The following is an 11,635-nucleotide window of genomic DNA, read 5'->3' as shown; positions in this document are numbered from 1 at the left end:
GTTCAAAGATTGATCAATTGTTATGTACTCATATCACTGAAATGATTGAAGATACAGTATTTTGTCACGAAGTGTGCACATCTATTAGTATAAAAGCAGCAAAGTAGTACCAAACAAATGTATAGGCCAGCTGTTCACTCCATAAAATTCTCTATAAGTGTTTTGGCATCATGTCGTCCTGGACCAAGGTAACCTCATTACAAAAAGGCTTACTTGAGCAATAATGTGCTGTTTGTATACTCCGAAAAACTGGACTGGACACTTAGTATGTAATGTACTTCAGAGTTACAAAGTACCCAGGAACTTTTCCTGTAGGTGATTTGACAAGCATGAAATTCAACTTGCATAAAAAATGAACATCATTTAATTTTTAAAGTTCACAATCTACCCCTGGCAGTTAATAAGTGGAAACATCATAAAAACATTTTGCAACTCATGTAAAAATGGTTACTCTTTTAAAATAAATCAGATCAGACAAAATTAATTGAAATTTAATTTATTCATCTCATCTCTGGGCTTTGAACAATAATATATTAACATCAAAACATTATAGAAATATCCACATAAAAATTAGTAGGAATTAACATATTGTCAGCCTATATAGTGTCAGGACTGGACAAATTGACCAAGAGCACAATGTTATCACCTTGGCATTCACCTTAAGAGATTTAGGAATACCTAAACAAAGATGACTGACTGACTGAGAGCAGAGGGATTTGAAATCCTAGCCTCCCAAATTCAAGTCAAGTCCAGTGTCATAAACATGTAGGAAGTACGTACTTGTGCTGAATAAATTACACATTCACAACTACACTGAAACAGTTATTTAACTTTCAATAACTACAAACGAACACCACCTGCACTCAACTTTGTTCACAGACAAACATTACTTTTCAGACTCACTTCTGGAAGAAGCTGCAGATGCAATGTACCTGAAACAGGCAAAACAGCACAAGAAAGTTTACATGAATACACTCTTTGAAATTCTGAAGGTAGCAGGGACAAAATACAAGGAGTGAAAGGCTATTACAACTTATACAGGAACCAGACAGCAGTTATAAGAGTCAAGCATTGGTTGAGAAGGGAGTGAGGTAGGATTGCAGCCTATCTCCAATGTTACTCCAATCTGTACAGTACATATAGTGAGCTGTGAAGGGAAGCAATGAGAAATTTGGAAAAGGGAATTAAAACTCAGGAAAAAGAAATAAATGTTCTGAGGTTTGCTGACAACACTGTCATTCTGTCAGAGACAGCAACGGACCATGAAGAGCAATGGAATGCCAGTGTCGTGAAAAGAGGATACAAGGTAAACATTAACAAAAGGAAAAGAAGGCTACTAGAATGATGCCAAATTAAATAAGTTGATGCTGGGGACATTAGATTAGGAAATGTGACAGTAAAAGTAGTAAAGAAGTTTTGCTATTTTGACAGTAAAATAATTGATTATGACCAAAGTAGAGAGGATATGAAATTAGTCTGACAATGACAAGAAAAATTTAAGTTAAGTGTTATCTGAAGGTATTTGGAGTCTAGCCATGTGTGGAAGTAAAACATGGATGATAAACAGTTTACACAAGAAGAGAAAATAGAACCTTTTCAAATACCACAGATTAGACAGGTAGATGGTGTGACTAATACTGAGGTACTGAATAGAATTGTGGGACAACTTGACTAAAAGAAGGTATTACTTGAGTACTGAAAGGGGGAGGGGGTGCAGGAGGGAGGGGGGGGGGGGGAGAGGGAGAAAGGGAGGGGGGAGGGGGGAGAGGGAGAGAGAGAGAGAGAGAGAGAGAGAGAGAGAGAGAGAGAGAGAGAGAGTGTGTGTGTGTGTGTGTGTGTGTGTGTGTGTGTGTGTGTGAGAGAGAGAGAGAGAGAGAGGTGTAACATCATTGAAAGAGAACAAGAGATGCAAACTACACTCCTGGAAATGGAAAAAAGAACACATTGACACCGGTGTGTCAGACCCACCATACTTGCTCCGGACACTGCGAGAGGGCTGTACAAGCAATGATCACACGCACGGCACAGTGGACACACCAGGAACCGCGGTGTTGGCCGTCGAATGGCGCTAGCTGCGCAGCATTTGTGCACCGCCGCCGTCAGTGTCAGCCAGTTTGCCGTGGCATACGGAGCTCCATCGCAGTCTTTAACACTGGTAGCATGCCGCGACAGCGTGGACGTGAACCGTATGTGCAGTTGACGGACTTTGAGCGAGGGCGTATAGTGGGCATGTGGGAGGCCGGGTGGACGTACCGCCGAATTGCTCAACACGTGGGGCATGAGGTCTCCACAGTACATCAATGTTGTCGCCAGTGGTCGGCGGAAGGTGCACGTGCCCGTCGACCTGGGACCGGACCGCAGCGACGCACGGATGCACGCGAAGACCGTAGGATCCTACGCAGTGCCGTAGGGGACCGCACCGCCACTTCCCAGCAAATTAGGGACACTGTTGCTCCTGGGGTATCGGCGAGGACCATTCGCAACCGTCTCCATGAAGCTGGGCTACGGTCCCGCACACCGTTAGGCCGTCTTCCGCTCACGCCCCAACATCGTGCAGCCCGCCTCCAGTGGTGTCGCGACAGGCGTGAATGGAGGGACGAATGGAGACGTGTCGTCTTCAGCGATGAGAGTCGCTTCTGCCTTGGTGCCAATGATGGTCGTATGCGTGTTTGGCGCCGTGCAGGTGAGCGCCACAATCAGGACTGCATACGACCGAGGCACACAGGGCCAACACCCGGCATCATGGTGTGGGGAGCGATCTCCTACACTGGCCGTACACCACTGGTGATCGTCGAGGGGATACTGAATAGTGCACGGTACATTCAAACCGTCATCGAACCCATCGTTCTACCATTCCTAGACCGGCAAGGGAACTTGCTGTTGCAACAGGACAATGCACGTCCGCATGTATCCCGTGCCACCCAACGTGCTCTATAAGGTGTAAGTCAACTACCCTGGCCAGCAAGATCTCCGGATCTGTCCCCCATTGAGCATGTTTGGGACTGGATGAAGCGTCGTCTCACGCGGTCTGCACGTCCAGCACGAACGCTGGTCCAACTGAGGCGCCAGGTGGAAATGGCATGGCAAGCCGTTCCACAGGACTACATCCAGCATCTCTACGATCGTCTCCATGGGAGAATAGCAGCCTGCATTGCTGCGAAAGGTGGATATACACTGTACTAGTGCCGACATTGTGCATGCTCTGTTGCCTGTGTCTATGTGCCTGTGGTTCTGTCAGTGAGATCATGTGATGTATCTGACCCCAGGAATGTGTCAATAAAGTTTCCCCTTCCTGGGACAATGAATTCACGGTGTTCTTATTTCAATTTCCAGGAGTGTATAAGCAAATTCAAGAGGATGTAGATTGCAGCAGTTATTCCGAGATGAAGCGACTTTCACAGGATAGAATAGCTTTGAGAACTGCATCAAGCCAGTCTTCATACTGTAGACCACAAATACAACAAAAGCACACAGTAATATAGTAGGTCTGTTATATGTACATACTCAGCAAATATTGTAAGGAATTAGAATTAGCATGAACCAACGTACTTACTGAATGTGTTTAAATATATATGTAGAAATATCAGCAAAATCTAACCAGACAAGCACAGAAGCAATGATAAAGGTGAGACATGTGATAGTAATCTGTAGACAATTGCATTTATCCCCTGAGGCTGTGCTACAGTTCAGTGTGCCACAACAATATAACTTAAAACAAATAAAAATTGTGATGTTTTATTCCGTCTGTGTTCTCTTTAGAATGTCTTCTCACAGCAAAAGAAAGGTGTATTGAAAGTAGACCATCTTTGCTACTTCATCTATTTGTCAGAAGAGGCACTATTTCTGTCCATAGAGAAGTTCCTAATTTTCCTTCAGTCTGAGCTGATACTGAAATTTAAATCAATTATATAAATACAAACACATTTGATGATCTTTTCAAACAATCTATAAAGGGCAAATTCAGAGGGTATCTCAGGTACTGAAGCTTTAGAAGGAAATGGTTAGATGTATGGATACTATGCAGTACAAAGTGACCAACTGTTTTAGAAATAAAGTTTTATTGGTTCTGTCACTATACATATATACAATAATATTTGGAGGAAAATTATTTAAGGAGAACCATTTTAGTCACACAATACAGGAAACAAAGATTATTTTGTTCTTCCCACAAGAAGCACACTAAATGAAATTATACTATTAATCTCCACAAAAATTCAACAAATTCATACAAAAAGTTCAGTATCAATCTACATCCTTAAAATGAAGGTTACATGATATTCTCTGGGAGAAATGTTGCTCTTCAGCAGATGAATACTTTCAGGATTAACAGATGACTTTAGAAAGCTATGAGTTACTAATTTACTAATATTTTGTGGATCTCATCATGAAGTCAAGCCCTCAGGAGTATATTCTTGAGTGCTGTGATAGTGTGCACTCCCCCCCCCCCCCCACCTAAAAATCTTGGTTGTGGTGACTCATCTACAGAGTAGCCTGAGGTCTAAGTTTGATTGAAATGTGTGATTATGGTTGTGAATTAAGAAAGCCAACAAATTTTGAAAAACAAGGCCACAGTAACAGATCAATCTGGAGGTAGCCCCATGTCTATGTTCACCACTGCAAAGTTTCCTATGTATTTACAATACGCCAATACAACTTATGGTTCAGCTATTTCCAGTTTTAGTATGAATCCTTCTTAGTTAACATTCACTCCATGTTTAATATAGTCTTCTTCATACATAACAAAAACAACAAGGTACACTCAAATATTATGAATATTACATAAATGACGGAAAGCAAAATCAAAGTTGATATTACTGGTTGACTCGTGAATTATGTTCACGCTGAAAAAGCTATGATGGTAAAAGAAGTCTGGGACAAATTACAAAGTGCATTTGAGGATGGAGGTCTTACAAGAAAAGTAGGATTATTTGTCAGTTAATTAACACTCAGCTGAAAAAATGCGAGAGTGTAGACGAATATCACTGACATGTGGGTAGGGACACTACTGTTGGCAGGACATCATTTTCACTTTAACACTGTTACTGTGATCGGTATACCTGAGCTTTCCAGCCTCATAATCGTAGGTGCAGAGGATGAAAAGAGTACTTCAAGCTGTCAAGTATTGGAGAAGGAAACTGCATCTGCTCTTTATTCAAAAAACAAATGGAAGAAATCAGTGAGCTGCCATAGATGTCAGAACAAGTAGCATATTGCATCTCAGTGCAGACAAAAAGTAAACCCAATGTCAGACACACAGCAAAAGAGGTATGTTGCTGATATCCCAGAGAGAAGGACCAATAACAAAGGTAAGCCACTCCCATGTTTCTATTCTTTTGGAGATGTGGGTAATTGTCAACTGGAATGGATTTTGGACTCAGGTGCATTTTGCATATTGTTAAAGACAAATCTCTTCTTTATGATGTTAAAGATAAGACTCATTTGGGAATATCTACCGTTGATGGCAGCAAGCTCCAATGTCATTTGGCTGGGAAACTAAACCTACATGTAAGTGTAAATTGTTAACCCACTATTGTTACAGCACATGAAGTTCATTATGTAAAAAAATGTTGCAACTAACCTACTGACTGCAGAGGAAATTGTCAAGAAGGGAAATACAGTCACTTTTGAGATGCATGGAGCAAGAGTTGTTGTTGTTGTTGTTGTCTTCAGTCCTGAGACTGGTTTGATGCAGCTCTCCATGCTATTCTATCCTGTGCAAGCTGCTTCATCTCCCAGTACTTACTGCAACCTGCATCCTTCTGAATCTGCTTAGTGTATTCATCTCTTGGTCTCCCTCTAAAATTTTTACACTCCATGCTGCCCTCCAATGCTAAATTTGAGATCCCTGGATGTCTCAGAACATGTCCTACCAACCGGTCCCTTCTTCTTGTCAAGTTGTGCCACAAACTCCTCTTCTCCCCAATTCTATACAATGCCTCCTCATTAGTTATGTGATCTACCTATCTAATCTTCAACATTCTTCTGTAGCACCACATTTCAAAAGCTATTCTCTTCTTGTCCAAACTATTTATCGTCCATGTTTCACTTCCATACATGGCTACACTCCATACAAATACTTTCAGAAACGACTTCCTGACACTTAAATCTATACTCGAAGTTAACAAATTTCTCTTCTTCAGAAATGCTTTCCTTGCCATTGCCAGTCAACATTTTATATCCTCTCTACTTCGACCATCATCAGTTATTTTGCTCCCCAAATAGCAAAACTCCTTTATTACTTTAAGTGTCTCATTTCCTAATCTAATTCCTTCAGTATCACCCAACTTAATTCGACTATGGAGCAAGAGTAATCAATGAAAATGGTGATGATGTAACTACGTCAAGTAACAAAAGGGGTATTTTTAAATTGGTTTGGTTTGTGCGGCACTCAACTGTGCAGTCATCAGCACCCATACAAAGTTCCAATTTTGACACAGTCCAATTTTTACACAACGCACTCTCACCACTGTCATGAATAATGATGATGAGGATAACACAAACACCCAGTCCCCAATAGAGAAAATCACCAACCCGGCCAGAAATTCAACCCAGGACCCCTTGATCAAGAGCAGCAATAACAGTCACTATACCACAAACTGCAGGTGTACTTTTAAGCTGGATACCATTGACAGTAAACCTAGGAATGTTAGTCATTCAGTATACTTAGCAGAAAGTTTTTTATGGCACCACAGACTTGGACACCAAAATAGAAAGAGTCTGTCTTTAACGAAGGATATGGTAAAGGGAATACAGAATTATAGTGTATCCAATGTCCCTTTTCAAATATGAATAAAAGGAAAACAATTGCAGCTGCTTTTTAAGACTAGTACAAGTAAATCTGCAGTGGTCTTTCAGTTAATCCATACAGATGTATGTGGCCTAATGGAGTGTGAATCCATAGGTGAGAGTTGTTATTTTCTTCCACTTATTGATGATTATTCACGATGTACTCATGTTTATTTTCTTCGTTCCAAAGACCAAGTGAGTGACACTTTTGAGGAATATCGTAATATGGTCGGAAGGTGGATGGGAAAGGAGATTAAGATCATCAGGTCTGGTAACAGGAGTGAACATATTAACCGGAAATTGAAGACACTTCTGGCAAAAATGGTAATCAGGCATCAAACTACCACAAGGTACAGCCTATCTCGAAATTGGGTTGCTTAGAGGGCTAATAGGACCATTGTCAAAAAAAGCAAGGAGCATGATAACTGATGCTGGATTATGAAAAGATTTTTGTGCAGAGGAGGTACCAACGACCATATATTTGAACAATAGATCACCTACCAAACCATTAAGGAATGGAACCCCCTATGAGATATTGGCAGGAAACCTGACCTAAGCAACATAAGGGTTTTTGGGTGTGATGCAATGGCATACATTCCTAAACAGCTGAGAGGAAAATGGGACCCAAAAGCTAAAAAGTATATTTTTGTATATTATTGTGAGGATTCAAAGGGCTACAGATAAATGGATCCATTGAGTAAAAGGATAGTTGCACACAAAAATGTAGTATTCTTTGAAAGTAGGGAGGACTCTGAAGAGGACAAGACTACCAAGTTCCAAGAGTGAAACCTTATGTGAAGAAAGAGAAAGTGAAGAACAGGAAGAGCACAGTCAAACGTAAATGGAGATTATTTACGATCAATGAGTTTGAGGATGAACAAAATGAAGAGAACAATGTAAGGTACTCTTCTTGCATACCAAAACCTGCGACAACGTTCCCTGCTTTCTCTCTATGTTGATTGTCCTCAGTGTCGATGTAACGGCTGAAAAAATAGGGGGTGGGCATGCAACTCTTTTACTTTCACTGTTTACAACCCCCCAATAATACACAGTTATATGGCCAGTGCACTATTGTTTAACCTTCAATAAACCTCATTTATATGTTCAGGCGAACATCCACATACTGCTACAATAGTTTAGTTTACTGTTGAACATCTATGAGCAGTAAAAGCGTAACCACATAATTCACATGTTCTTGAAGAATAGAAAAGTACCTATGGAGCAGACATTCTCATTGTTTTAACACACTGCCTAATTGTGTAACACTTATTTCACAGTTAAGTTGAAGCATTGTTGCTGTTCTAACTAACAAAGGTTTCTTGTCTGAAACTCAGCTGTGGAGTGACTGCCTCGTGACAAAAAAATCGGGCCCTTATATATCCTCACAATAATAGTTGCTGAAATTACACATTGTCTGAAGTTAAATTTACAGAAATTACAATTAAAACTTAACTGAATAAATTAACTGAATACATCAAAAATTGGTTCTTTTTAACAGTTTCTTCTACTACAAGAGTTAGGCAGGATTATTTGTTTAAATGAGGAAATTAACAGATATCATTATGCAAACACTGCTTTTGATGAAACTGAAAATTACTTTGGAATTAATGAATGGCTGGTTTTGCTAACATGTTTTTGAAGAGATACTTTAAGATTTCCAGTATTTCATCTTCCAAATGTTTATAATTAGTACAGAATTTATATTTGTTTATACGTCAGCAATAGACTTCAAGCTATGAAACAATTACTGGTTTCACCCTATAACAAAAGATATTATCTAGGAATAGTCAAAATAAATTATAAAATCAGTTACATGCATAAAACTAAGCACAAAATTAAATCTGGTGTTATATTCTCTCAAACTGAAGGCCAACCTTTCCCTTTTATGAAAATGCAGATTATACTCATATATGTTAATGGTAATTAATTCAAAAACAAAAAAAATGAATTTTAAGGAAGCAGATGGCAAAACAAGCTTGCTTCATCACAAGCCGAAAGGATATCCAGGTTTTGAGATGTATGCAGCCCAGTCTTTTAATGATGAGCCAGCAACAGCAGAAGAAGCAATGAGCGGCACAAACTCTCAAGAATGGAAAGAAGTGATTAAGAGGGAATTGGAATCTTTATCTCAGTACGAAACATTTGAATGGGTAAATATACCAGCATATAAGAAATCATTACAGGCAAGGTGGGTATTCACTTTGAAGAGCCCGAAAATTCATCACCAAGACATAAAGCACAACTTGTAATCAAAGAATATTCGCAAAAACAAGGGGTAGATTACAAAGAAACTTTTTCATCTGTAGTCAACTGTGCCTCACTGAGATATTTTTCTGCCTTGGCAACAAAACAAAATTTAACAATTCATCATATGGATGTAAAAACAGCATATTTAAATTGGAAATTGGACGAGGAGATATATGTCATTCCTCCAAACGAAGTCATGAAAACCAGATCAGAAAGGGAAAGGATTTGTCGTTTGCAAAAAAGTATTTACGGACTTAGAGTGGACATTGCTGGAATTGATGTCTACATAAAACTCTAATAAATATGAATATGAAGGAATCTTAAGGCAGATCCCAGTATATACTATAAAAGAGGAAGAGAAGAGATAATAATAAGAATAATAATGGCAACATGAGTGGACAACTTCTTTATCCTGACTGCAAACAAAAGCCAATTGAGAATTTTTAAGAAACATCTGCAAACCAAGTTTAAGGTGCATGATTTTGGAGAAGTTAAATGTAATTTATGTATGCACTTCACTAAGGATGAATAGAGACAAGAATTGAGCATAAATCAAAAATCTTAAAGAAATTTGGTATAAGTGATTGTAAACTCGTAACTACTCCAATGGAAGTAGGAGTGAAGTTAAGTATAAATGAGACGTGATAAGAATGTTACATACTTAGAAGCAGTTGGGAGTCTATTATATTGGTCTCAAACATCATGATCCGACTTTGTTCTTGCCACGAATGCAGTGAGCAGATTTTGCAGAAACCCAAAGGAAAAGCACTGGAAAGCTCTAAAAAGGACATTACAATATCTAAGAGGAACTTCAAACCACAAATTAAGATACCATAGAGAGGTAATGCAAAACTAGAAAGCTACAGTGATGCGGACAGGGGGAGTGAATTGGGAGATAGGCACTCCACTACTGGCTACTGCTTTAAATTAATGGGTGGCCTCATTTCTTAGTCCTGTCAAAAGCAAAAATCTGTTGCATTGAGTGCCATAGAGGTCAATTATATGGCACTATCTTACACCACACAGGAAGCATCATGGCTAAGAACATTAATATGAGAAATAAAACCCAATTTAATCGTGGAAACTATAATGATCTTCTGTGACAATAAAGGAGCCATTAACCTAGCTAAAAATGATTTCACTAGTGCTAGGACAAAACATATTGATAGAAGGCACCATTTTATTCGAGACTATATAGAGCGACAGAACATTGCTGCACACAGAAAACATGTCCACTGATCTTTTGACAAAACCCTAGGACAAAGAGAAGTTTGAAAAGATTGTGGGGCTATTTGCTTTATCTTGTGAAGGCAAACCACAAAATATATGTTGAAAGGGGGGTGTTGGAATTGTGTGAACAATATATTTCGTGTGAGATTGCGGCAAAGTGCATCATGTGAAATACAATAGACCTCTCTGGCGCTATTGTACACTCTGAGTTTACGTGTGTCACATAATGTTCCTCGGTTGTTGTGTTCGATGTAGTTTACCTGGAAGTGCAAATATAGTTACTGGCATTATATGTCTTTTTCTCACAATTACTTGTTCAGCTGTATCATATCAATTTTGTTTCCATGCTATATGATGACACATACACACAGGGTGATTATAATTAAACTTTCAAAATGCTGCAGAAATAGCACCACTGGTCAGAATGACGTCAAAATGTATCAGAATATTATCGAAGAAGGGAGAAAACTTATGACATAAGAAAAACATAGTGTGAAAATTGATCAACAGATGGTGCTGTATCTGTCAGAATATGTAATTGAAAACAGCTGTTATGCGCACAACCCATTGAAGTTGGTATAAATGTGCCGGGTACACAGCTCTTCCTCCTTTCACATTTGCGACGTTCGCCATCACTCTCTAAATGCAGGATCACATCCCGCTTGTAAAGCTGTATTACAAGAATGATGACTGTGTATACATTGCTATTTAGAAGTTCTGGACACTGAAGGGAATGAAAAAAGGAGTTGGTCCAATGACTGCCATGGGTCTGGAGAAAATGATTCTGAAATTCCAAAAGACGGGTTCGTTTGGTGTGCAACCTGGTAGAGGGAGAAAACAAATTGAATCAACATCAATGGAAGCAGTGGCCACAGCAATGCAGGAGCAAACGAGTGGTGGTGTGCAGATATGTAGTGCATGGAGAGTTGCACGAACACTGGACATACTCGTGAGCACGGTGCGTAAAATCCTACAAAACATTCTTCTTTGCTAACCATTCAAAATTACCCATGTGCATGAGTTGCTTCCTGTTGACTTGCCAGCCAGAGAGACCTTTGCTTTAGAATTTTTTGCTCACTTGGAAGTGGACAATGATTGGCCATGGAAGATTTTGTGGACAGATGAGGCACACTTCCATCTGACAGGGTATGTCAGTACACAGAATTTTCAAATATGGGCAACAGAAAATCACATGTAAATCAACCGGTACCACTTCATCCTGAAGAGGTCACTGTACGGTGCATGTTTACATCATTTATCATGGGGCCATATTTTTTCAAAGAGACAGGTGCTTCCAGTCCTGTTACCTGTACTGTCACTGGTACGTGTTATGAGTGCCTTTTGTGCAACCACATTATTCCCCCTCTCCAAC

The 11,635-nt window shown here is 39.5% G+C and overlaps 1 long non-coding RNA gene across 1 annotated transcript in view; it reads right to left on the bottom strand.

Annotated features, from left to right (window-relative positions):
• Positions 1-475: 475 nt before the first annotated feature.
• Positions 476-11,635, bottom strand: part of LOC126474968 (uncharacterized) — a 50,343-nt gene continuing 39,183 nt past the window's right edge. Inside the window, exon 2 of the long non-coding RNA XR_007586614.1 lies at positions 476-932. This is a non-coding gene — a long non-coding RNA (uncharacterized LOC126474968). The remainder of the gene's footprint in view (positions 933-11,635) is intronic.

The sequence above is a fragment of the Schistocerca serialis genome, chromosome 4, assembly GCF_023864345.2.
Source record: "Schistocerca serialis cubense isolate TAMUIC-IGC-003099 chromosome 4, iqSchSeri2.2, whole genome shotgun sequence".
Classification (NCBI taxonomy): Eukaryota; Metazoa; Arthropoda; class Insecta; order Orthoptera; family Acrididae; genus Schistocerca; species Schistocerca serialis.
This window is presented reverse-complemented; position numbering and strand designations above follow the sequence as displayed.